Genomic DNA, 24548 nt, shown 5'->3' with positions numbered 1-24548 from the left:
CTCTGGACAAAATGACAAGACGGAAAAAAATCACCTCAACAAAAAGAACAAGAGGCTGTACCGACTGCCAGGGACCTAATCAATATGGACATTAGGAAGATGTCAGAACTAGAGTTCAGAATGATCATTTTAAATATACTAGCTGGGCTTGAAAAAAGCGTGGACGTTATTAGAGAAACCCTTTCTGGAGAAATAAAAGAACTAAAATCTAACCAAGTCAAAATCAAAAAGGCTATTAATGAAGTGCAATAAAAAATGGAGGCTCTAACTGCTAGGACAAATGAGGCAGAAGAGAGAATTAGTGATCTAGAAGAGCAAATGATGGAAAATAAAGAAGCAGAGAAAAAGAGAGAGAAACAACTACTGGATGATGCGGGAAGATTTGAGAGATAAGCGATACCATATGATGAAACAATATTAGAATAATTGGGATCCCAGAAGAAGAAGAAAGAGAGAGAGGGGCAGAAGGTATATTAGAGCAAATTATAGCAGAGAACTTCCCTAATTTGGGGAAGGAAACAGGCATCAAAATCCACAAGGCACAGAGAACACCCATCAAAATCAATAAAAATAGGTCAACACCCGACATCTAATAGTAAAACTTACGAGTCTCAGAGACAAAGAGAAAATCCTGAAAGCAGCTCGGCACAAGAGATCTGTAACTTACAATGGTAAGACATTAGATTGGCAACAGGCCTATCCACAGAGACCTGGCAGGCCAGAAAGGGCTGGCATGATATATTCAGAGCACTAAATGAGAAAAATATGCAGCCAAGAATACTATATCCAGCTAGGCTGTCATTGAAAATAGAAGGAGAGATAAAAAGCTTCCAGGACAAACAAAAACTAAAGGAATTTGCAAACACAAAACCAGCCCTACAAGAAATATTGAAAGGGGTCATCAAAGCAAAGAGAGAGCCTAAAAGCAACATAGACCAGAAAGGAACGCAGACAATATACAGTAACAGTCACCTTACAGGCAATACAATGGCACTAAATTCCTAGCTTTCAATAGTTACCCTGAATGTAAATGGGCTAAATGCCCCAATCAAAAGACACAGGGTATCAGATTGGATAAAAAAAACAAGACCCATCGATATGCTGTCTGCAAGAGACTCATTTTAGACCCAAAGACACCCCCAGATTGAAAGTGAGGGGATGGAAAACAATTTACCATGCTAATGGATACCAAAAGAAAGCTGGGGTGGCAATCCTTGTATCAGACAAATTAGATTTTAAACCAAAGACTGTAATAAGAGATGAGGAAGGACACTATATCCTACTTAAAGGGTCTATCCAACAAGAAGATCTAACAATTGTAAATATCTCTTCCCCTAACATGGGAACAGCCAATTATATAAGCCAATTAATAACAAAAGCAAAGAAACACATCGACAACAATACAATAATAGTGGGGGACTTTAACACCCCCCTCACTGAAATGGAGAGATCATCAAAGCAAAAGATCAATAAGGAAATAAAGACTTTTAATGACACACTGGACCAAATGGACTTCACAGATATACTCAGAACATTCCATCCCAAAGCAATAGAATACACATTCTTCTCTAGTGCCCATGGAACATTCTTCAGAATAGATCACATCCTAGGTCACAAATCAGGTCTCAACCAGTACCAAAAGATTGGGATCATTCCCTGTGTATTTTCAGAACACAATGCTTTGAAACTACAACTCAATCACAAGAGGAAAGTTGGAAAGAACTCAAATACATGGAGGCTAAAGAGCATCCTACTAAAGAATGAATGGGTCAACCAGGAAATCAAAGAATTTAAAAAATCATGGAAACCAATGAAAATGAAAACACAACTGTTCAAAATCTTTGGGAGGCAGCAAAGGCAGTCCTGAGAGGAAAGTATATAGCAATACAAGCCTTTCTCAAGAAACAAGAAAGGTCTCAAATACACAACCTAACCCTACACCTAAAGGAGCTGGAGAAAGAACAGCAAATAAAGCCTAAACCCAGCAGGAGAAGAGAAATAATAAAGATCAGAGCAGAAATCAATGAAATAGAAACCAAAAGAACAGTAGAACAGATCAATGAAACTAGGAGTTGGTTCTTGGAAAGAATTAACGAGATTGAAAAAGAAAAGCAAAGCTGGTGGCATCACAATTCCGGACTTCAACCTCTATTACAAAGCTGTCATCATCAAGACAGTATGGTACTGGCACAAAAACAGACATATAGATCAGTGGAAGAGAATAGAGAGCCCAGAAATGGACCCTCAACTCTATGGTCAACTAATCTTTGACAAAGCAGGAAAGAATGTCCAATGGAAAAAAGACAGTCTCTTCAACAAATGGTGTTGGGAAAATTGGACAGCCACATGAAGAAGAATGAAACTGGACCATTTCCTTACACCACACACAAAAATAGACTCCAAATGGTTGAAAGACCTAAATGTGAGACTGGAGTCCATCAACACCCTAAAGGAGAACACAGGCAGCAACCTCTTCGACCTCAGCTGCAGTAACTTCTTCCTAGACACATCGCCAAAGTCAAGGGAAGCAAGGGCAAAAATGAACTACTGGGACTTCATTGAGATAAAAAGCTTTTGCACAGCAAAAGAAACAGTCAACAAAACCAAAAGACAACTGACAGAATGGGAGAAGATATTTGCAAATGACATATCAGATAAAGGGCTAATATCCAAAATCTATAAAGAACTTATCGAACTCGACACCCAAAGAATGAATGATCCAATCAAGAAATGGGCAGAAGACATGAGCAGACATTTTTCCAAAGAAGACATCCAAATGGCCAACAGACACATGAAAAAGTGCTCAACATCGCTGGGCATCAGGGAAATCCAAATCAAAACCTCAATGAGATACCACCTCACACCAGTCAGAATGGCTAAAATTAACAAGTCAGGAAACGACAGATGTTGGCGGGGATGTGGAGATAGGGGAACCCTCTTACACTGTTGGTGGGAATGCAAGCTGGTGCAGCCACTCTGGGAACCAGTATGGAGGTTCCTCAAAAAGTTTAAAATAGAGCTACCCTATGATCCAGCAATTGCACTACTGGGTATTTACCTCAAAGATACAAATGTAGGGATCCAAAGGGGTATGTGCACCCTGATGTTTATAGCAGCAATGTCCACAATAGCCAAACTGTGGAAAGAGCCAAGATGTCCATCGACAGATGAATGGATAATGAAGATGTGGTATATATATATATATATATAAATGGAACATTATGCAGCCATCAGAAGGAATGAAATCTTGCCATTTGCAATGACGTGGTTGGAACTGGAGGGTATTATGCTGAGCAAAATAAGTCAATCAGAGAAAGACATGTATCATATGATCTCACTGATATGAGGAATTCTTAAACTCAGGAAACAAACTGAGGGTTGCTGGAGTGGTGGTGGGTGGGAGGGATGGGGTGGCTGGGTGATAGACATTGGGGAGGGTATGTGCTATGGTGAGCACTGTGAATTGTGTAAGACTGTTGAATCACAGACCTGTACCTCTGAAACAAATAATACATTATATGTTAAAAAAAAAAGAAGATAGCAGGAAGGGAAAAATGAAGGTAGAGGGGAAGGGGGTGGGGGGATGGATTAGCCTGGTGATGGGTATTAAAGAGGGCACATTCTGCATGGAGCACACTGGATGTTATACACAAACAATGAATCATGGAACACTACATCAAAAATTAATGATGTAATGTATGGTGATTAGCATAACATAATAATAATAATAAAAACTAAAAAAAATAAGCCAGACACAAAAGGACAAATATTGTATGATTTTATATGTATATGTATATATATTCTATATACATATATATAGAATGTATATATATATTCTACGTACCTTTATATGAGGAACCTAGAATAGGCAAAGTCATAGAGACAGAAATTAGAAGAGTGGTTACCAGTAGCTGGTGGGAGTGGGGAAAGGGGAGCTATGGTTTAATGGATAGTTTCTCTTTGGGAGGATAAAAAAGTTTTGGAAATGGAGAGTAGTGACAGTTGCAAAACATTGTGAATGTAATTCATACCACTGAATTGTATCCTTAAAAATGGTTAAATGGTGGGACGCCTGGGTGGCTCCGTCGTTAAGTGTCTGCCTTCGGCTCAGGTCATGATCCCAGGGTCCTGGGATTGAGCCCCGCATCGGGCTCCCTGCTCGGCAGAAGCTGCTTCTCCCTCTCCCACTCCCCCTGCCTGTGTTCCCTCTCTCGCTGTGTCTCTCTCTGTCAAATAAATAAATAAAATCTTTAAAAAAATGGTTAAATGGTGAATTTTGTTATATATATTTTACCACAAAAAAGGAACAAAATATTGATATATGGTACAAAATGGATGAAACTTGAAACCATTATGCTAAGAGAAAGAAGTCAGACACAAAAGGCCATTGTATGAGTCCATTAACATGAAATGTCCAGAATATGCAAATCTATTGAGACAGAAAATGTATTAGTGTTTGCCTAGGGCTGGGGGAGAGAATGGAGGAGTTGGGGGATGATAGCTGAAGAGTTTTTTTTTGAGGTAATGTAAATGTTCTAAAATTGATTTTGTTGCTGGTTGTACAACTCTGTGAATATTTAAATTTTTTAGATTATTTATTTATTTGAGAGAGAGAGAGAGAGAGAGAGAGAGAGTGAGAAACAGCATGAGAGGGTAGAGGGCCAGAGGGAGAAACAGGCTCCCCGCTGAGCCGGGAGCCCAATGTGGGACTTGATCTCAGGACTCCGGGATCATGACCGGAGCCGAAGGCATTTGCCCAACCAACTGAGCAACCCAGGCGCCCAACTCTGAATACTTTAAAAATTACTGAGTTGTACATGTTAATGGGAGAAGTATATGGTATGTGAATTACATCTCAATAAAGCTGCTTTAAAACAATAATGAGGATTATAACAGTCAATAATTAGTGAGCAATATATCAGGTACTTGGGAATTTTGCTATGTGTATAATATTTAATATCATATTTGTATTACTAGGTTTAGCTATTTTTAAAAAATGTTCTATTTTAATTAAAAAAGATAAAAGTGAGCTAATATCATTTTCTCCAATAAATTACATCTGTCTAAAGGCTAGCATTTTTTAGTATACTGACAAAGGCCAAAGTACTTTGTGGCTACATCTGCAAACTACAAAGGAAGCTAACAGGAAATGAATTTTCTTCTGAATGTTGGGAGTGCAAATGTAATCACATCTGAAGAACCTCATATTTATGTGGTGTTTAATTTACAAAGCACTTTCTGATATATTTTTTTAATTTAAATTTTACTTAGTTAACAAATAGTGCAATATTGGTTTCTGGAGTAGAATTCAGTGATTCGTCACTTAGATACAACACTCAGTGCTCATAAAAACAAGTGCCCTCTTTATTACCCATCCCCCATCTAGTCCACCCCCAACCCACCTCCCTCCATCAACCCTCAGTTTGTTCTCTATTGTTAAAAGTCTCTTATAGGTTTGTTTCCCTCTCTTCTTTTTTTCTTTCCCCCCTCCCCATATGTTCATCTGTTTTCTTTCTTAAATTCCACATGAGTGAGATCATATGGTATTTGTCTTTGTCTGACTGACTTATTTCACTTAGCATGATTCACACTAGCTCCATCCATGTCATTGCTAATGGCAAGACTTCATTTTTTTTGATGGCTGAGTAATATTCCATTGTGTATATATACCACATCTTCTTTATCCATTCCTGATGTATTTTCTGATGTACTTATGCTGTTATTACCCTTGTAAGGTGATCAGGATGAGTGTTAGGCCATCTACTTCCCATGCCCAAGAAATTAAGCAGAGGTTTGATCCATCTAAGTCCCACAGTTAGTTAATAGTTGGACTGGATCTGAATTCTAAATCTGTTTTCTGCCAGCTGCTCTGTTTAATCTAACATTCTCTTCAGTCAATTAGATCACACAGTGTTCCATAAATGGGACACATTTCTGTATAGCAAAAGCAAACTAAAAATGTGAAAAATATATAAATAGGCCATTAATATATAAAGCTTTTATAGGTTGTCCATTTGTTTATAATTCCAATTTAGTGTTTTGTGATCTCTGGACAAGTTTGCTATGTTATTTGTATTTACAGCTTTAAAAAAAGGCATGAATAACATAAGATAAACCCAGGTAAGGTTTAGGACAAATGGGTTTTAGGTAATAATATTGTTGATAAGTATTTTCTGGATATGTGCATTAGATTTAGACATGGTCTCTAACTTTAAGGAAGTGCCAATCTAACAGGAAGAGGAGGTAAGACAAAAACAAACATGACCAATAAAGAAACAGTAAGTTGGAACTGAAGAGTAAAGAGAGTTAGGTTAGAGGAAAAATGATAACGGACTTGAGGGTAGACAGGATGGCTTTGAACAATGACTTAAAAAGAGTTTCAGAAAAGCCTTGGTTGGAATGTCTACTTCAAGTCTGTCACTTCACTGTAAAAGGGAGAGGAAAGAAATCCTAATCAAAATAGCAGTAAGAGTGCAGTTTGTATTTATTTTTCTCATGCGGGTCTCAACAAATGCAAAAAATAAGATCATATAGAATATGATTTTAAGAGTTCATTGGTATGTTTCTTAAGAATATAACGTTGCATGGATTCACTTCATTGAATGGACAAGGAAAAATGTCAAATTATTTGTTGTTTTTCCAAGAAGTGCATCCAGAATCTTTGAACTTATCAATCAGTAATGTGAATGAAGAAAACAGCTTCTGTAATTTCCATGGCACTTGAAAGAGAAGCTATTCCTCTATTAATGATTTTTATATAGAGCCTCAGGCAATATAGAATGAACATTTTCAAGATCTAGCATATAATCCAAATCTGACCTTTTTATTCTTTTTTTCCCCTTCAGCTACCTTCATTAAACTGTTTCCTATGAATAGAGAGGAACCTATGACAGAAGAGAAATGGATCCATCTTGTTTTCTTCAGATCGTTACACTCCCACCAGAAGCCTGCTTCATACCCACCGGGAGAGATGATCAGGTACTTTGTTGGAGATCAATACATTGAAACAGTGCTTCTTTTTTTTTTAATTTTTTTTTTAAGATTTTATTTATTTATTTGAGAGAGAGAATGAGAGATAGAGAGAGAGCATGGTGGGGGGAGGGTCAGAAGGAGAAGCAGACTCCCTGCTGAGCAGGGAGCCTGATGCGGGACTCGATCCCGGGACTCCAGGATCATGACCTGAGCCGAAGGCAGTCGCTTAACCAACTGAGCCACTCAGGCGCCCTGAAACAGTGATTCTTAATTCTGGTTTTACAATATTCCATTGGCTCTCTGATTTTTTCCAGGAAAATTAGGAAATTCTTGAAAAATTAATTTCAGTTCACTTTAGGTTTTAGTATAAACATATGCCAAATGACATTTCTTTTGGGGAGGAGAAGAGTCTTGGCCAGGGAAAGAAATCCAAAATCCAGCTAACATGGGAGGTAGGAATCACTGATTTAGTTCTTGCTTGGCACAAAACCAAGCTATGAACTTCCATTGCTTCTCTGGCACAGAGAATGCTTGAAAGGAGAGGGATAACTAATGCTCAGGTTCTAAAATCTTAAAAGCACACATACCTAGAAAGCTATTTACTTGTTAATAGTGGCTATGTCTGGAAACTGAGGTTGTGGTGTTACTTTCCTGTGTTAAACCAATTTCTCTAATGCTTAACTTTTTTTTTTTTTAAAGAAGGAGCACGCATTGCTTTCCTATTTATTAAAACTTTCATTTGGGTGCCTCACTTGGTTAAGCATCTGACTCTTGGTTTCGGCTCAGGTCATGATCTCAGGGTCCTGAGATTGAGCCCAGCATCGGGCTCCCTGCTCAGTGGGGATTCTGCTTCCCCTTTCCCTCTATTCCTTCCCCTGCTCATGCCCTCTCTCTCTCTCTAAAATAAATAAGTAAATATTTATTTATTTATTTACTTAGGATGATTTTTATTTACAAAACAGGTTCTTTTGTTTTACAAAAATTACAAAAAATGACTCTGAAAAATAGAAATAGCGTCTCAGACTCTTGGGAACTAGTTTTAAGCAACCAAGGAGTTGGAACTCAGGTTTTCTTCTTTCTCAGAGTTGTAATGGCAACATTAAAATAAATAAATCTTTAAAAAAACCCTTTCAATTGAGATTTCAGAAGCCAAAAATAAAATAAATTAGAATTATTAATCCTAAAGACAAACTAAAAAGCTTTAAGTCTGAAAACAGCTGGCTATAAATATAAAGACTAGTGCTGTAGAATTCTTACACCACCACTGTCAAACAGATATATAATGTAAGCCACAAGTTTGAGCCACACATGTAATTTTAAATTTTCTATTAGTCATATTAAAAAGTAAAATTAATTTTAATATTAAATTTTAGCTCAACATATCCAAAATATAATAATTTCAACATGTAATCAATGTAAATATATATTAACAAGATGTTTTATGTTGCTCTTTTTGGTACAAAGTCTTCGAAATCTGGTATGTATTTTACATTTATAGCATATCTTAATTCACACTGGTTTATGTGTAATTCACTTTATTTATTTAGTTTTTTTATTAGTTTCAGAGGTAGGATGTAGTGATTCATCAGCTGCAAATAACACCCAGTGCTCATTATATCTAGTGTCCTCCTTAATTCCCATCACCCAATTATCCCTTCCCCTGACTCACCTCCCCTCTAGCAACCCTTAGTTTGTTTCCTAGAGTTCAGCGTTTCTTATGGTTTGCCTTCCTCTCAATTTTCATCTTATTTTATTTTTCCTTTCCTTCCTCTATTTAGTTAGTTTTAAAAAACAGTGTAACAAGCACCTGGGAACGAATCACTCAAAACAAAAACTAGGACTTTATAAAAACTTACATTCAATCATGCAGTTCCTCCTCACTCTCATCTCCCTATCTCTCCCCCACCAAAGGTAAACTATCCTGTATCTGGTGGTCATCATTCTCTCAACTTCCATTTCATATAATTGTATCACATTTATATGTATTCCTAAAAAGCTTTAAAAAAAAAAACCCTTAGTTGTTTGTAACTATATAATGGTTATTATGCTATATTTAATATTTTGGGAATTACTTTTTTCAGCATTCAAATAGGTTTTTCATTATGATAGGTCCAAGGTAATTTGTTTCTTAAATGCATTTAATACATACATATTGTTTTTATTTTATTTTTCTGGTTGTATTAAGATATAATTGACATGTAACATTAGTTTATGGTGTACAAGATTACGATTTGATATATGTATATATTGTGACATGATTACCACAATAATTTTAGTTAATATCCATCACTACACATAGTTACAAATATTTTTTCTTATGATAAGAATGTTTAAGATCTATTCTCATAGCAACTTTCAAATATACAATGCAGTACTGTTAACTATAGTTGCCAAGCTGTACATTGTATCCCCAGGACTTATTAATCTTATAACAGGATATTTGTACCTCTTGATCATCTTCACCCATTTCCCCAACCTCTCACCCTCTGCCTCTGGCAACCAATATACTCTCTGTTTCTATGAGTTTTTTTTTTTTATATGCCACATATGAGTGAGATCATACAACTTCTTTTTCTGCCTGACTTATTTAATTTAGCATAATACTCTCAAGGTCCATCCACATTGTCACAAATGGCAAGATTTTCTATTTTATGGCCAAATAATATTCCATTGTGTGTGTGTGTGTACACCCAGACGCACACACACCCCACATTTTCTTTATCCATTCATCCATTGATGAACACTTATGCTGTTTCCATGTCTTAGCTATCATAAAGAATGCTGCAATGAACATGAGGGTGTAGATATCTCTTTGAGGGGTGCCTGGTGGCTCAGTCATTAAGTGTCTGCCTTTGGCTCAGGTCGTGATCACAGGATCCTGGGATCGAGCCCCACATCGGGCTCCCTGCTCAGTGGGAAGCCTGCTTCTCCCTCTCCCACTCCCTCTGCTTGTGTTCTCTCTCTTGCTGTGTCTCTCTGTCAAATAAATAAATAAAATCTTTAAAAAAAATATCTCTTTGAGATAGACATTTTATTTCCTTTAGATATATACCCAGAACACACATGGCTTTTTTGTGTGTGACAACTTCAGCATAGGGGATTTACTTTTTATAAGCTTAAAATTATATTTGTAAGATTCACCCATACCAGTAAGTGTTGCCGCAGTTCATTGGTTTGCCTGTTTAATATTTCATTGCATGAATATGTCATAGTTTATCCATATACTATTTTATTGATGGGCATTTGAGTTGTTAGACTTTGCTACTGTATATTCTTGTCTAAGTCTGCTATTGTAAGCGTTTCTTTTGGGTAGAGATCTAAGAATTCACAATTCTCACCTAACTGAAACAACTGTATAATGGATGAAGGAGAAGGCAATGGAGATCAGCCAGAGGGAGTTCCAATATAAGTCAGAACCAGTAGAAAGAGCAATTGGTAGGAATGAAGCTGCTGGTGGAGTCTCAAGAAACATTGCGAGTGGCAGTTGGTCCTAGCTTTCCAATCCTGTTTTGCTCTACTGGGCTGTAGCATATGGAGTTAAAGCTTGGAACAGTAGTGAGAATAGCCAGGCCTTTCTGCTGAAGGTTCCCATACAAATTTTGACTATGCCACCACATCTCGAGAACTTGGGTCCTGTTTTCCCTATACACTCCATACTTGCCCTATTCTTGGTGGTCAGTTCTCTTCCTATGCATCCCTCAAGTTGTCTTTCTGCGCTGGGCCGTATGCAGGTATATGCTGGATGTACTGACAAGGCAAGAGAAGAGCTTGACTTTTGGGGTATAAGAGAGCATTCTCTGGGAGTGGCAAAAAGATGGAAAATTCTAAAATAAGGAGTTTTTTCTGTCTTGGACTACATTAAAGTTCATCACTATGAGCACAGTAAGAATAACCTCTAGGAGTTAGGGCTTAGCATAGCTGGTTGTAACAGGAAAACATACATCTGGAACTGTTAGCTGGATTGACTACAAGGGAATGATTTTGAAGGAAGAGGGGCTAAGGAATTTATATAAAGTTAGGAATGAGACAAAGTACTAGGTAGTTCAGGACCTAAGGCAAGGGCATGGCAATGAGGAAAATGAAAATTACACAGGTGCATATGAATATATAGAACTCAGATTTGCCCAGGGCTTTAACATTTTAAAAAGTGCTTTTCCAATCACATATTTAATCCCCACAGTAACCCAGTGAAGTATTACCATTAATGCTATTTTATAGGAACTGAGGCTGAGAGATTAATTAGCATGTTCAAAGTTTCATAACAAGTAAGTAGCAGACCTGCAACTTGAACCCAGGTCCCTAAATGTGAAAACAATTCTACCCCAGTGATTTACAACTAAGGTATTGAAATGTGTTGCAAGTATTGTTGCTATCAAAGTACTGAAGGTACTGAAATAGATTTCATGGTGTTTCTGTAATAGTGTCACTCTCATTTGCATTCTGATAGGTTTTCTTGAGCAAAAAAGAAATGGGCCTAGTTGTAGCCAGCATACTAGAAAAATGCCCAGAACTCCAAGGACCCCAGAAGTCCCACATGTGAATGCTTATCCAAGCTCTGAATTATGGCAACAAAAGGTCAAGATCTGCCATACTATACCACGGCAGTCAGAGAAGTAATGAAATCTGGCGAATGAAGGGTGAAATACTAAATATGTGATGATAAATGACAATGTAATTTTTATTTCTTCATTTGTGTTTAAATGTGAGAATGGAACATTATATGTATTGTATATAATTATCCATTGAAGAAGCCATTTGTGGACGCATGGTTACTGTGGTACAGGAATAGAACTAGAAAGGGCCTGTAGGTTGCTCCTTCATGAACAAATAAATTGTAACAATTCCTTCCCTCAGTATCTCAAAGACTTACCAAGTATTTGCCAAAAATGTCTGTGGCTTCACAGACATAGCCACTGTCTACTGCCTGTCTCTTAAGATCTTTTCAAATACAATTAATCATTGAACAACATGGGGTTTTGGGGTGCTGACCTGCACAGTTGAAAATCTGTGTAAAACTTTTGACTCCCCCAAAACTTAACAGTATACTATTGACCAGAAGTCTTACTGATAACATAAACTGTAGGTTAACATGTATTTTGTATATGTATTGTATACTGTATTCTTACAATAAAGTAGGCTAGAGAAAACAAAATGTTATTAAGAAAATCATAAAGAAAATACATTTACAGTGCTGTACCGTGTTTATCAAAGAAAATCTGCATATAAGTGGACCTGTGCAGTTCAAACCCATGTTGTTCAAGGGTCAAATGTATAGCTTTCTCTATTAGAAGAGGGTGTACTTCAGCATGGACCTTTGGCATGTTTTCTTTTAATCTGTAAACATTCATTAACTACTTGACTGTTGTTTATCCTTTACTAGTTGCCACACTGAGGTAAAAGGGATCCCTAACCTCTTGTGGCTTATTATCTAGCTGAGAAGATGAGAGAAGTACATGAAAGAGATCTAGAAAATGTAAATGTCTTAAACATGCACATGGAAGAATGTAAACTAAGAAGATGAGCTATCTGGAGAGAAATTCATTAAGGCCTCTTAAAGGCCATGAAAGTTTAGAGCTGGATTCTAAACAGATGGATAAGAAAAGATGGGGGAGGGGTGACTAATTTAGTAAAAGCAAGAGGCTGTACCCCGCAAGGTTTGGTGAAAAAAGTAAGACTACTAATTTTTCTGCTATGGTTGCCATCCTATGGCAATGTTACATGATATGTTAAGAACAAGTAAAACTTTGGTTTTCTTATTATCCCCTATTGCTTTGAAATCCCCAAACCAATTACCTCTTACAAAACGTATTTTTTTTCTGTATTCAACTTTTATGAGAAGTAACACTTCACATTTGTACATCACTGTATAGTTTACATAGCATTTGCATGTACATCATTGTTTTTGACCCTTACACAATCCCATGAAATGACATCGAAGCTGACTTGCCTCAAGTTAGAAAACCAGTAAGTGGGGGAGCTCAGGACTTCAACCCAGATTAGATTCAGCTCAATCTTCAGCATTTACATGTACAGTTTTGACCAATAATTGATATTTATAAATGATACTATTAAGGTCCTAAGATTCTGATGTACCTCTTGCAACAGGAATTATTAAATTATGTCATGGGTCATTTTTATGTTTAACATGTTTGGTTATTCACATTTTAAAAATCCATATCAAATATTTTAGAATTTATTATATAACCTTTAAGATGGTTTCTAGTAGAGTTGGTTAAATTCTATACATATTTTTTTTTAAAAAATCAGATTTCTATATAATTACAATGTTATAGAGTTTTCACTTAGCAGCTGTGTACATAGTTAACACCTCACTTACTTGGCACCATAGAAGTGGGTGTGCAGAAATGAGATGAGTTTTCTGGATAACTAAAACTTACTCCAAACCAGAAAACTTTGAAATCTGACAGAAATCTTTCTAAAACATTTTGAGACTTCTTTGTCTTGTCATGTCAGATATAGTTGTCTATTGAGGACTAAGCATCACTATGAAAATTCCCTACTGGACCATACAATGAGGTGTTCAGTGTCTACTAAGGCACAAAGCAAAATTTGAACCCCTACATGAATGGTCCACGTGACTTCATTTTTCTAGTTCTGTTTTTAGAATTTTTCTGTTCTTTATACTGCCAACTGCACCTTCTTAGAGTATCAGTTTTCTCACATTTAGTAGATCACTTCTCTCATTTTAATTGGTTGTCAAGACAACTAAGCTCATTATCAGTAAGCAACATTTATTTTATATACAACACTAAATCAAGATTCTTAGTAAAGTTGGTACTACTCCTCTCTTACAGGTGTAGAATGAGAGGCCTCATTGGCTTGAGATTTTGTTTCCAGATCATAGGGCTTTCATCCCACCTCCTTTTGGGTATCCAGGCTATGTTCTGGATGTTTGAAGTTGCTAAATAAAAGACCTTTGAATAATCAGGGTATACTGAGGATATATTTTATTTACAAAACTCACATCCTGTATATTTCTGCAAATGACAAAATCAGATGTAACAAAATATCAATACTAATTAGCAGTTTGTGATATTCAATTTTTATTCTTTCATTCTCAATTCATTGGTGGGAGAAGAAAAAAAGAACTCTTAAGACAAGGTTTATTTAAACTAAAGACTCCACCTTGATCTTTAATAGCACTTTATATTTTCTGAGTGCTTTAGTATATATTATCTCCTTTGATCATCACAGTCCTGTGAGATAAGCAGAATAACTTTTCTCACTATAAAAGTGGCTAAGAGACAGTGGTGTTTGAAAAAAAGCATTTTCATCTATTTTATCTATAACCTGAGAAGTAGATGGTTTAGTATTATTCTTATTTTACAGTTGATATTAATAATTACTAATTATTGAGCACCTGTTATGTGCCAGCATTGAATTAGGAATTTTATATTAACTCTAATCCTTATAATAGCTTATCAAAGAAAGTATTGTTATTGTCTTTATGTAATGAGAAAATGTATGCTGAGAGAGGTTACATGACTTGGCCAAGGCCATGAAGCTAAAAGTAGTAGAGCTAGGATTTGCAATTAGGTCTCAGTGATTTTAAAAAAGATTTATTTATTAATTTAATTTTTTAAAAGACTTTATTTATTTGAAAGGGAAAGAGAGGGGGAAAGAGAGAGAGAGAGAGAGAGAGAGAGAGAGAGAGAACACAAGCAGGGAGGAGGGGCAGAGGGTGAGGGAGACGCAGAACCCCCGCTGAGCAGGGAGCCCAATGTTGGGCTCTATCTGAGGACCCTGGGATCATGACCTGAGCTGAAGGCAGGCACTTAACCTACTGAACCACTCAGGTGCCCCTTATTTATTTATTTTAGAGAGAGAGAGAGTGGGAGTGGGCATAGGGGCAGAGGGAAAGAGAGAGAGAGAAACAGACTCCCAACTGAGCATGGAGCCTGCCGTGGAGCTTGATCTCAAGACCCTGAGATCATGACCTGAGTGGAAATCAAGAGTGGGATGCTTAACTGACTGAGCCACTCAGGTGCCCCAAGTCTCTGTGATTTAAAATTTGAAATCAGGTATATGTGGCTTTAAATTCTATGTTTTTTCTTTACCTCAAGCTGTCTGGGAGAGAAATTAAGGGTCAGAAAGATTGCTTATTAATATCAACTGAATTTTTCTTTCTTGTAGGTATATTTTATCCATGCACTGGGAGCTTTACTGTACTAAATTTGGGCCTCATTTCTGATAGCTTCTGGATTTTTGCATACTATGCTAGGGGATGGGAATAACAGATTAGATTCAAAATGCTGAACTGAAACTTGAAAACAACCTCTGAGTTAAAATATTTGTATCACAAATACACCCTTCTCCTTTAAATAGGTTATAGTGTAAACCTATGTTTATAAAGAGCTTTGGAGATCACTTGCAAAGATAGTGCACTATACAAACCAATGACTTTGTGACTCATGCAAGAAGTTTTTTTTTTTTCTTTTGAACAAAACAGAGATTTAAATGTGTGACCTGAAATATAAAATTTCATTTTTGAAAGCATGCAAATCATACTTTAAAATTTGATCATTTCAATGTAGTTTATTTTTTTAAAGAGATGAAATATATCTGAAATTTGAGGAGAGAATCAAATTGCTGTATTTACAATAACTGAACATCCTCTCAGGAGATACTGTGAAGCTATCATGAGAAACACATTCTTTTTCCATTTCCTTTTTAAGAAATCATATTTCTAAACAGATTAGGATCAAAACATAGTGAATTACCAAGTCAATCTTCTTCCCTCTCTTCTGGCACAATGTAAGATAATGATGCACTGAATTTCATCTATAAAGATGACACTACTAACTTTCTGGAAGCAGTCCAGGCCCATGAGATTTTTTGCTATAGGGAGAAGAGATCTGCACAAAGCCACCTTCTATCTAGTTCACATTTGCTAAATAGCATACAGTGGTTAGAACCCTGGCCTGGAGTATGTAGAACCTAAGTTAGGCTAGACTCTAAAGAACTGACCTGAAGTACCACAGTACTAGATTCATTAAAGGGGCTGTATAATGGAAGCAGTACTAAAATGCAGCCAACACTCAAGTCTATAGCAAAACATCCTTGGCACTTAATTATTTCAAAAATAGCTCTCTCTACATTTCTGAACATGTTAATGGCATAGGATCTATGTCTTCTAAGTTAGCTTAGAGTCCTAAACAAGAAAGTAGGATCAGTCATTGATTCTAAATTATACTGAGGTTCTAAATGTATTTTGCTACCTTGCACCAGAGATTCATATAGAGTATCAGGGAAATTAAAACTGCTACCAAAGTCAAAAACCATTACACGTGGCTTATATGTCTTGTATTTAGTAAAAAGCAAGAGTTGTGTTGGCCTTGCTAATATTTCTTTCTCAAGTTTATGGAGGGTAGAAGAAAGATACAGTGAGGTGGGGAAGATGCCAAGATAATTTGGGATTAAAATGCCATTTATTATATGCCTAAGTGGGCATTTGAAACCTTCTCAAGCAGTTCTGGGCTCTTGTCACATTTTCTCTGCCCAACAGTTGTGGCTTCCCTCAGTACTTCTCCAAGCGCCTATGTTACATAGCAGTTTTTGTTTTGTTTTGTTTTGTTTTTTTAAGCCATAAGGAGAGCCAACAAACCTAGGGGATTTGGTTAGCCTTTGCACTTACTGTTACCTTTGTCAGAAATGTACTTTCTACTTTTCTTCATCAAAGTCTTATTCATCCTCCAAAATCCAGTTCAAATGTTACCTTATCCATTCATGTATTCATGCCTACTATGTGCCAGCCATTATGCACTTCTTGGAGATGTATTTAATGTATTTGATTGGCCATTCTGCGGTTCCCTCCTCTATGCCTCCACTGCAATCTTACACCTCCATATAATTACTTATCACCTCTGGGAGTTATTTATAAGATTCTCTTTTTTATGAAGATCATGGGCTTCCAGAACTAAGGAACTTTATCTTACTCATTTTTGTATCTCTGCATGTAATGTAGCACAGTGCCTTGCACATAGTAGATGGTTAGTAAATCTCTAGCTATTCCTCTGTTGTCTCCCTCCCTTTCCTTTATATTTGCTATTTTCTACTTATTCATCTAACTTGACTCTCAATCTTTCTGTCCCTATTACTCTACTAAAACTGCTCTCACCAGTGTTGTCAACAACATCCTTCCTACTGATTTCAGTAGATGGGTGAAATACACTCTTTCCACTGGTTTTGCTAAATTGGATAATTTCAAGCTACAGCTGCTAGTAGCTATTTTTGCCACTTTATAGGGACAACCTGCCTGAAGAATGAAGCTAATTCAAAGGAAAGCAGAGCTGAGAGAGTCCTGATGACATCATTTGATCTCCAAGGTTCAGCTATATCGTAAGCCAGCTTCATCAAGGACTTTACAGTTAAATGAGCCAATAAATCCCATGCCCTCTTCTTTAAAAAATTTTTTAATCCAGTTTAGGTCAGCTATCTGTCTCTTGCAACTGAGAGAGTCCTAACCTAGCTAATGATCTCCATTTCTATATTTCCAGCCCAGATATTTTTCCTGAGCTTCAGGTGCATATCCCCAACTGCTTACAAGATTTCTCCTCTTGAATTTCCCACAGGTACCTGAAACTCAAAACCTATTTAAAACCACACATCTTCCTTTTCTGATCATTATCTCTGTGAATAGTGTAGCACTTTGCCAGAAACCTGGGTGGCTTCCTTTACTCCTCTTTTTCTCCCTTCAATCAAATCACCAAGTCCTAATTTTTTTCCTACCCACCTAAGTAAACCTGTCTACTTCTGTTTCCATTGATGCTACTCTAATTATGCCACAATCATTTCTTATGTATATCATTGCACCAGCCCCCCAACTGCCTTCTTTGTCTCCCTTATGCCCCTTCTAGTCCATTTTTCTCTCCATTTTCTCCACTTTTTCTTCACTATATTTTTAATAAATTACAGTAACATACTTACTGTAACAAATCAAACAGTACAGAACTATATAAAGAACCACTTAAGAGTTATCCCTTCCCATCCAACCTCTTTCCACCTGATGTAATCAATAATTCAGAATTTGGTGCTTCTGAGTTCCACATCTGTTTCTATGTTTATATCCATATATTTATATTTATAAACATTTCTAGGAAGTTAAAATCTTTCTCTTTTCAAAATATTTTATTTATTTATTTGAGAGAGAGAAAGAGAGTGAGCAAGCAGGGGGAGGGACAAAGGGGGGGGGAGAGAGAATCCTGAGCAGACTCTGCCTGGAGTGCAGAGCACAATGTGGGGGCTTGACCTCAGGACCCTGAGATCATGACCTGAGCCGAAATCAAGAGTTGGATGCTTAACCGACTGAACCACCCAGGTGCCCCAAAATCTTTCTTTTTTTATAAATATGGATTATATTTTACACATTACTCTGCAACTTAATTTTTATTACCTAGCAAAGGAATATGGCTATTCTTTAAGTCCATATATGAAACTGCAACATATTCATTTTAATAGCTGCATAGTATTCAATAGTATGGTTATGTCATAATTTATTCAACCATTTCCTTGTTTATAGATACTAGGGTTATCCCTCTTTTTGCCACTAAAACAGTCCTATAATAAATATCCTTGTATATATGATCTATGTGCCAGTATTCTTATTTCTGTATGATAGATTCCCCAAATTGTAAATGCTAGATTAATAAAGGTATCCGAATGTTTAATTTGGCTAGAGAGTTATATTAATATCCAAAATGGGTGTAATAATTTATAGTCTCAAATATGGTATACTACATTAACAGAATGAAGGATAAAAATCATATGATCATCTCAATAGATTCAGAAAAGTATTTGACAAAATTCAACATTCTTTCATGATAAAAACTCTTCACAAATTAGGTATAGAAGGAATGTATTTCAACATAAGAAAGACTATATATGACAAGCCCACAGCTAACATCAGACTTAACAGTAAAAAGCTGAAAGCTTTTCCTCTAAGATCAGGAAAAAGACAAGGATACCCATTCTTGCCACTTCTTTCAACATAGTACTTGAAATCCTTTAGCCAGAGCAATTAGGCAAGAAAAATAAATAAAAGGCATCCAAAATGGAAAGGAAAAAGTAAAATTATCTCTGCTGATGATATATTTTCTATATTTCATATAGAAAACTCTAGGCTCCACCAAAAAATTGTTAGAAATAATAAATGAATTCAGTAAAGATAGAGGATACAAAGTGAACATACAAAAATCAGTTGCATTTCTATACCCTAACAATGAACTATTAAAAAAAGAAATTAAGAAAAAGATCCCATTTACAATAGCATCAAAAAGAACATAATAGGAATAAATTTAACCAAGGAAGTAAAAGATCAGTACACTGTAAACTATAAAATGCTGATGACAGAAATTGAAAAAGATACACAAAAAAGTAGAAAGATACCCTGTGTTCTTGGATTGGAAAAATTGATATTGTTAACATGTTCATATTACTCAAAGCCATCTATAGATTTCATGCTCTATCAAAATTCCAATGACATTTTTTTCACAGAAATAGAAAAAATGATCCTAAAATTCATATGGATCCACAAAAAGATCCCAGATAGTCCAAGCAACCTTAAGCAAAAAGAATAAAGCTGAAGGCATTACATTACCTGATTTCTAAATATATTACAAAGATATGGTACTGGCATAAAAACAGTCATATAGATGAATGGAACAGCATAGAGAACCCAGAAATAAATCTATGCATTTACAGGCTACCAATCTTCAACAAGGATGCCAAGAGCACACCATGGGGAGAGGATAGTCTTTTAAATAAATGGTGCTGGGAAAACTGGACATCCATATGCAGAAAAATGAAATTGGATGAAATTGGACACTTATCTCACAAAATATACAAAAATCAACTCAAAATGGATTGGAGTTAAACATAGACCTGAAATTGTAAAACTACTAGAAGAAAACATAGGGAAAATTTTTTTTGATCTCTGAACTTTTTATTGGCCTCCTGCTCCCCAAAGAGTACACTGCTTCTGCTGCTTCAAACCCTCAAAACTGATGTCATTGGTCTCAGACACCCCTTTGCCCTCCACAGTCCTGTAGGTGGTGGTCTTTTGGATGGTTTGCATGGAGTTGTTGCTGTCTAGGGTGTCACCAAGATTGAAGCCCTCTCTCTGTCTTCCAGCAGGTAATAGTAGGTGGTGATTTCAGCCTCCAACCCGGCCTTGATCTCCAAGGACTGAGCCATATGTGTCAGCTCCATGAACATCATCTCAGCTGCTCCTATCTCATGAGTCTGTGAGGTTATCACTGCAGTGCTTTCCTCAATCTGTTGAGGCCAGCCTGATACTTGTCCAGCTCCTTTTAGTTCTTCTCAGCCAGCTTGTCATACTGGGCCTGGATGTCCACCATGATCTTGCTGAAGTTCTGAGACTGGGGGCATCCAACTCCATGGTCAACCTAGAGTTGGCAATCTGGGTCTGCAGACCCTTTACTTCTTCCTCATGGTTTTTTTTTCATGAAGAACAGCTCCTCCTTGAGAGTCAATTTCCATCTCCAGCTGCAACCGAATGACATTGATGTCTTCAATGACCTTGCAGAGCCCATGGATGTCACTGTCCACAGACTGGTGCATGGCCAGCTCTGTTTCATACTTGACTCAGAAGTCATCAGTAGCAAGAGAGGTATTGTCAATTTTCAGAACAATGCAGACACAGTCCACAGAACTTGCAAAGATCTGAGCCCTCAACTCCTTGATGGTCCTAAAGTAATGCTCCCAGTCTCTGACCTGTGGTCCCTTCTTTTCCAGGTGTTTTCAGATTTTGATCTCCAGTCTCTGATTATCAGCCTTCAGGCTCCTCACCCTCTCCAGGTAGGAGGATGGGTGGTCATTCAGGTCTTTCATGGTTTTCTCCTCACCCTGGATATCCCCTATGCCCACCAGACCCCCAGACATCCCTGTGGTCAGGCACCCAGACCTCCAGCCACCCTGGAAGCTGGTGGAGCAGGACAGAGAGATCCAGGAGCCTGAGCCCCTAGCTCCTGCATAAGTGTTAGCCACACTGCTGACAGGCCAGACCCGATGGCTGGGCAAATGCATAGAGCCCAGGGACCAATAGCTGGAGGAGAAGGTGGAGTGAGTGGTGAAGCTCATCTGTTCAGGGAGGAAGTCAAGAGGCCAGGGCTCAGGCTCAGGCTGCCAGGAAAAAGCTTTTTGACATTGGTCAGGGCAATAATTTTTTGGATATGATCTCAAAAGTACAGGTGGCAAAAGCAAAAAAAAGATAAGCAGAATTGCATCCAACTAAAAAGCTTCTGCACAGCAAAGGAAATAATCAACAGAGTGAAGAGACAACCTATGAAACGGGGGAAATATAGATCTGTTTAGGGGTTAGTATCCAAAATATGTAAGGAATTCAAACAACTCAATAGCAAATAATAATAATAAATAGCATAAATAATAATAACCTGATTTAAAAATGGGCAAAGGACCTGAATAGACAGTTTTCCAAAGAAGACATAAAGTTGGCCAACAGATATATAAGAAGATGCTCAACATCACTCATCATCAGAGGAATGCAAATCAAAACCAAAATGAGATGTTACCTCACACCTGTTAGGATGACTATCATCAAAAAGATAAGAGACAACACGTGTTGGTTAGGATGTAGAGAAAAGGGAACCCTCGTGCACTGTTGGTAGGAATGTAAAGCAGTACAGCCATTATGGAAAAGAGGTTCCTCAAAAATTGAAAACAGAAATACCACATGATTCAGCAACCTTACTTCTGGGTATATATATACAAAGAAAATGAAATCAGTATCTTGAAGAGATATCTGCATTCTTATGTTTGTTGTAGCACTAGTCATAATAGCCAAGATATGGAAACAACCTAAGTGTCAAATGAATGGAAAAGGAAAATTTGATCACACGCACATGATGAAATATTATTCAGCTTTAAAAAGGGAAATCCTGCCATTTACAACAACACAGAATAACCTGGAAGACATTACCCTAAATGAGATAAGCCAGATACAGGAAGACAAATACTGCCTTATACTGCTTATATGTAGAATATAAAAAAATTAAACTCATAGAAGCAGAGCAGAATGGTGGTTGCCAGGAGCTGGGTGTTAGGGGAAATGGGGAAGTATTGGTCAGAGGGTACAAAGTTTCAGTTATGCAAGATGAATAAGTTCGAGAGATCTAATGCATAGCATGGTGATTATGGTTACTATTACTGTGTTGTATGCTTGAACTTTGCTGAGAGTAAGTCTTAAGTGTTCTCAGCACGAAAAAGAGGGAACTAGGTGAGGTGATGGAAATGTTAATTAGCTTAATTTTGGTAATCATTTCACAGTGTATATCAAAATATCATGTTGTATACCTTAAATATACACACTTTTGTTTGTCAATTATACCTCAGTAAAGCTGGAAAAAATCCAATTTATATTCTTTCCACAAATATATGGGTTTTCCCACCTCCTAATTAACTTGGGATGTTATTATATTATAAAATTATTGCTAATATATCTGGGTGATGGGTAGAAAAATGACATATCATGCATATTTTATTTTTAAAAATTAAATTCTTATTTTAAATTAGTAGTACATATAGATATTTTAAAAATTAAAAAGATACAGAAATATGAAAATTAAGTTAACTCTCCCCCCAACCTTAAACAGTTTTCTTCCCCCAAGCAACCAGCTACCATTATAGATTTATCATAATTTATTTAATCATTTCCTAAATAATGGACATTTATGTTATTTCCAATACTCTGCTATTTCACACAGTACAGCAAAGAATATCACTGTTGATAAATGATTTCCTATATGTGAGAATGTCTAGAAGTAAAAGTGGAATTGCTGGATCAGAGTATATGTATTTAGCATTTGAAAATATTTTCCATAAAATCTATTCTTGACATCGATCCTGTGCTTCCCCATTGCCTTTAGGATAATTTCTATGCTCTATAAAACAGATTCCAAGTCCCTATATGATTTGTCCCCTGCTGGTCAGCTCATTTATCACTTCCCCTTTAGGATTCTATATTAACCATACAAATTTGTTTTGGTTCCTCAAATGAATCAAGCTCCTCTTACTTTAAGCCTTCTAACATGTATGTTCTCTCTGCCTGGTTTACCCTTCCCTCAAATCTTCACATGGCTAACTTTTTAGCATCTGTCAGGTTGCAGCTCAGGAGACCATTAGGAGACCTTCCCGAACCTCCCAGGTGTAGATCAGGTGCTGCTGTGTACCATAGCACCCTGTGCTTACCCAATTATATCACTATACTGTGTTGAGACTATCCACCTGTGAGATTGATGAGGGTTGGGTCTTATCTTGTTCAACTCTGTGTCCCTAGTGGTCCAAACAGAGATCAATAAACATTTATTCAACAACTAATTGGTACTTAATAAACATTTATTTGAATGAATGAATGGAAAAAAAAAGGAAGCCCTAGTAGCTCTTCACATGTGAGACAAAAGAGGACCTACAGGTTTAGGAGTAGAATCTAGAGCAAGGCAGGGTTGCATAAGTAATCCACTATAGATCCAATAGGAGCCATCTGCCTGCATATCTACATCTTCCTGTGGCATTTTGAGGAGCCATACAAAAGGGAGCTGACAGTTTACCCCTTGGCCAACAGGTTAAACTTCTCATAGCCTTCACTTCTTAAAACCATATGCATGTTCTTAATCCTTACTGAGCCTCTTTATGGATGTTAATGAAAAGGCTCATTTGACCATCCAAACTGAAATCCTGAGTATTTAATCATCCAGACATCATCTAATTGGCTAAGACTACCCTAGCTATTATATTATAGAAATCAGGAATAGTTAGGAGAAAATTATAAGAGAATTAGAAGGAAATAATTAGATCATCTATTCTAGTAGTTCAACATCTTTTTCTTACCCTTATATATCTGAGGGATATGATATAATCTCATCAGTAAGAGTACTATCTCACTATAAATTTCTTAATGGGGCAGAGTGCTCAAGAATTTCCAGGGGTGTGTATACCTTGAAAAAACCTCCTTATATGATTTTCAGTATCTTACACCAGAGTTGAGCGTCACTGATTCTAGTTTAACCTTTATTTATTTATTTTTTAAATATTTTATTTATTTATTTGACAGAGAGACAGACAGCAAGAGAGGGAACACAAGCAGGGAGAGTGGGAGAGGGAGAAGCAGGCTTCCTGCTGAGCAGGGAGCCTGATGCGGGGCTCGATCCCAGGACCCTTGGGTCATGAGCTGAGCCGAAGGCAGATGCTTAACGACTGAGCCACCCAGGCGCCCCTCTAGTTTAACCTTTAGAAAAAACTAAGATCAGAGAAGTAAAGATTTACCCAAGATCCTAATGCTAGTGTAACTACTAATGGCAGAGCTGGGACTATAATCTGGGCCTCCTGTCTTAGAGCTCATCATTTTTCATAATATTTAGAAACAAATAACTAGAAGGAATTTAAGATGGTGAGACAGACCAGAAATACCTTCAGAGAACCTCAGGTCAAGTGGGCTTCTGACGTCTTTCAGGCAAGTAAGAGATTCCTCAAAGATATCTTACCTTTACAGCACTTTCTAATGGGAGGAAGGCATGTTCACA

General features: G+C 36.9%; 1 protein-coding gene and 1 pseudogene across 2 annotated transcripts in view; both read right to left on the bottom strand.

Annotated features, from left to right (window-relative positions):
* Positions 1 to 24548, bottom strand: part of EDA (ectodysplasin A) — a 414295-nt gene that overhangs the window by 74202 nt on the left and 315545 nt on the right. The gene's annotated exons all lie outside the window — the stretch shown is intronic.
* LOC112837124 (keratin, type I cytoskeletal 18 pseudogene) lies at positions 19934 to 21090 on the bottom strand (annotated as a pseudogene).

Source organism: Callorhinus ursinus, unplaced genomic scaffold (assembly GCF_003265705.2).
Source record: "Callorhinus ursinus isolate GAN/ISIS: 27379988/994484 unplaced genomic scaffold, GSC_fseal_2.0 scaffold66, whole genome shotgun sequence".
Taxonomy (NCBI): domain Eukaryota; kingdom Metazoa; phylum Chordata; class Mammalia; order Carnivora; family Otariidae; genus Callorhinus; species Callorhinus ursinus.
This window is presented reverse-complemented; position numbering and strand designations above follow the sequence as displayed.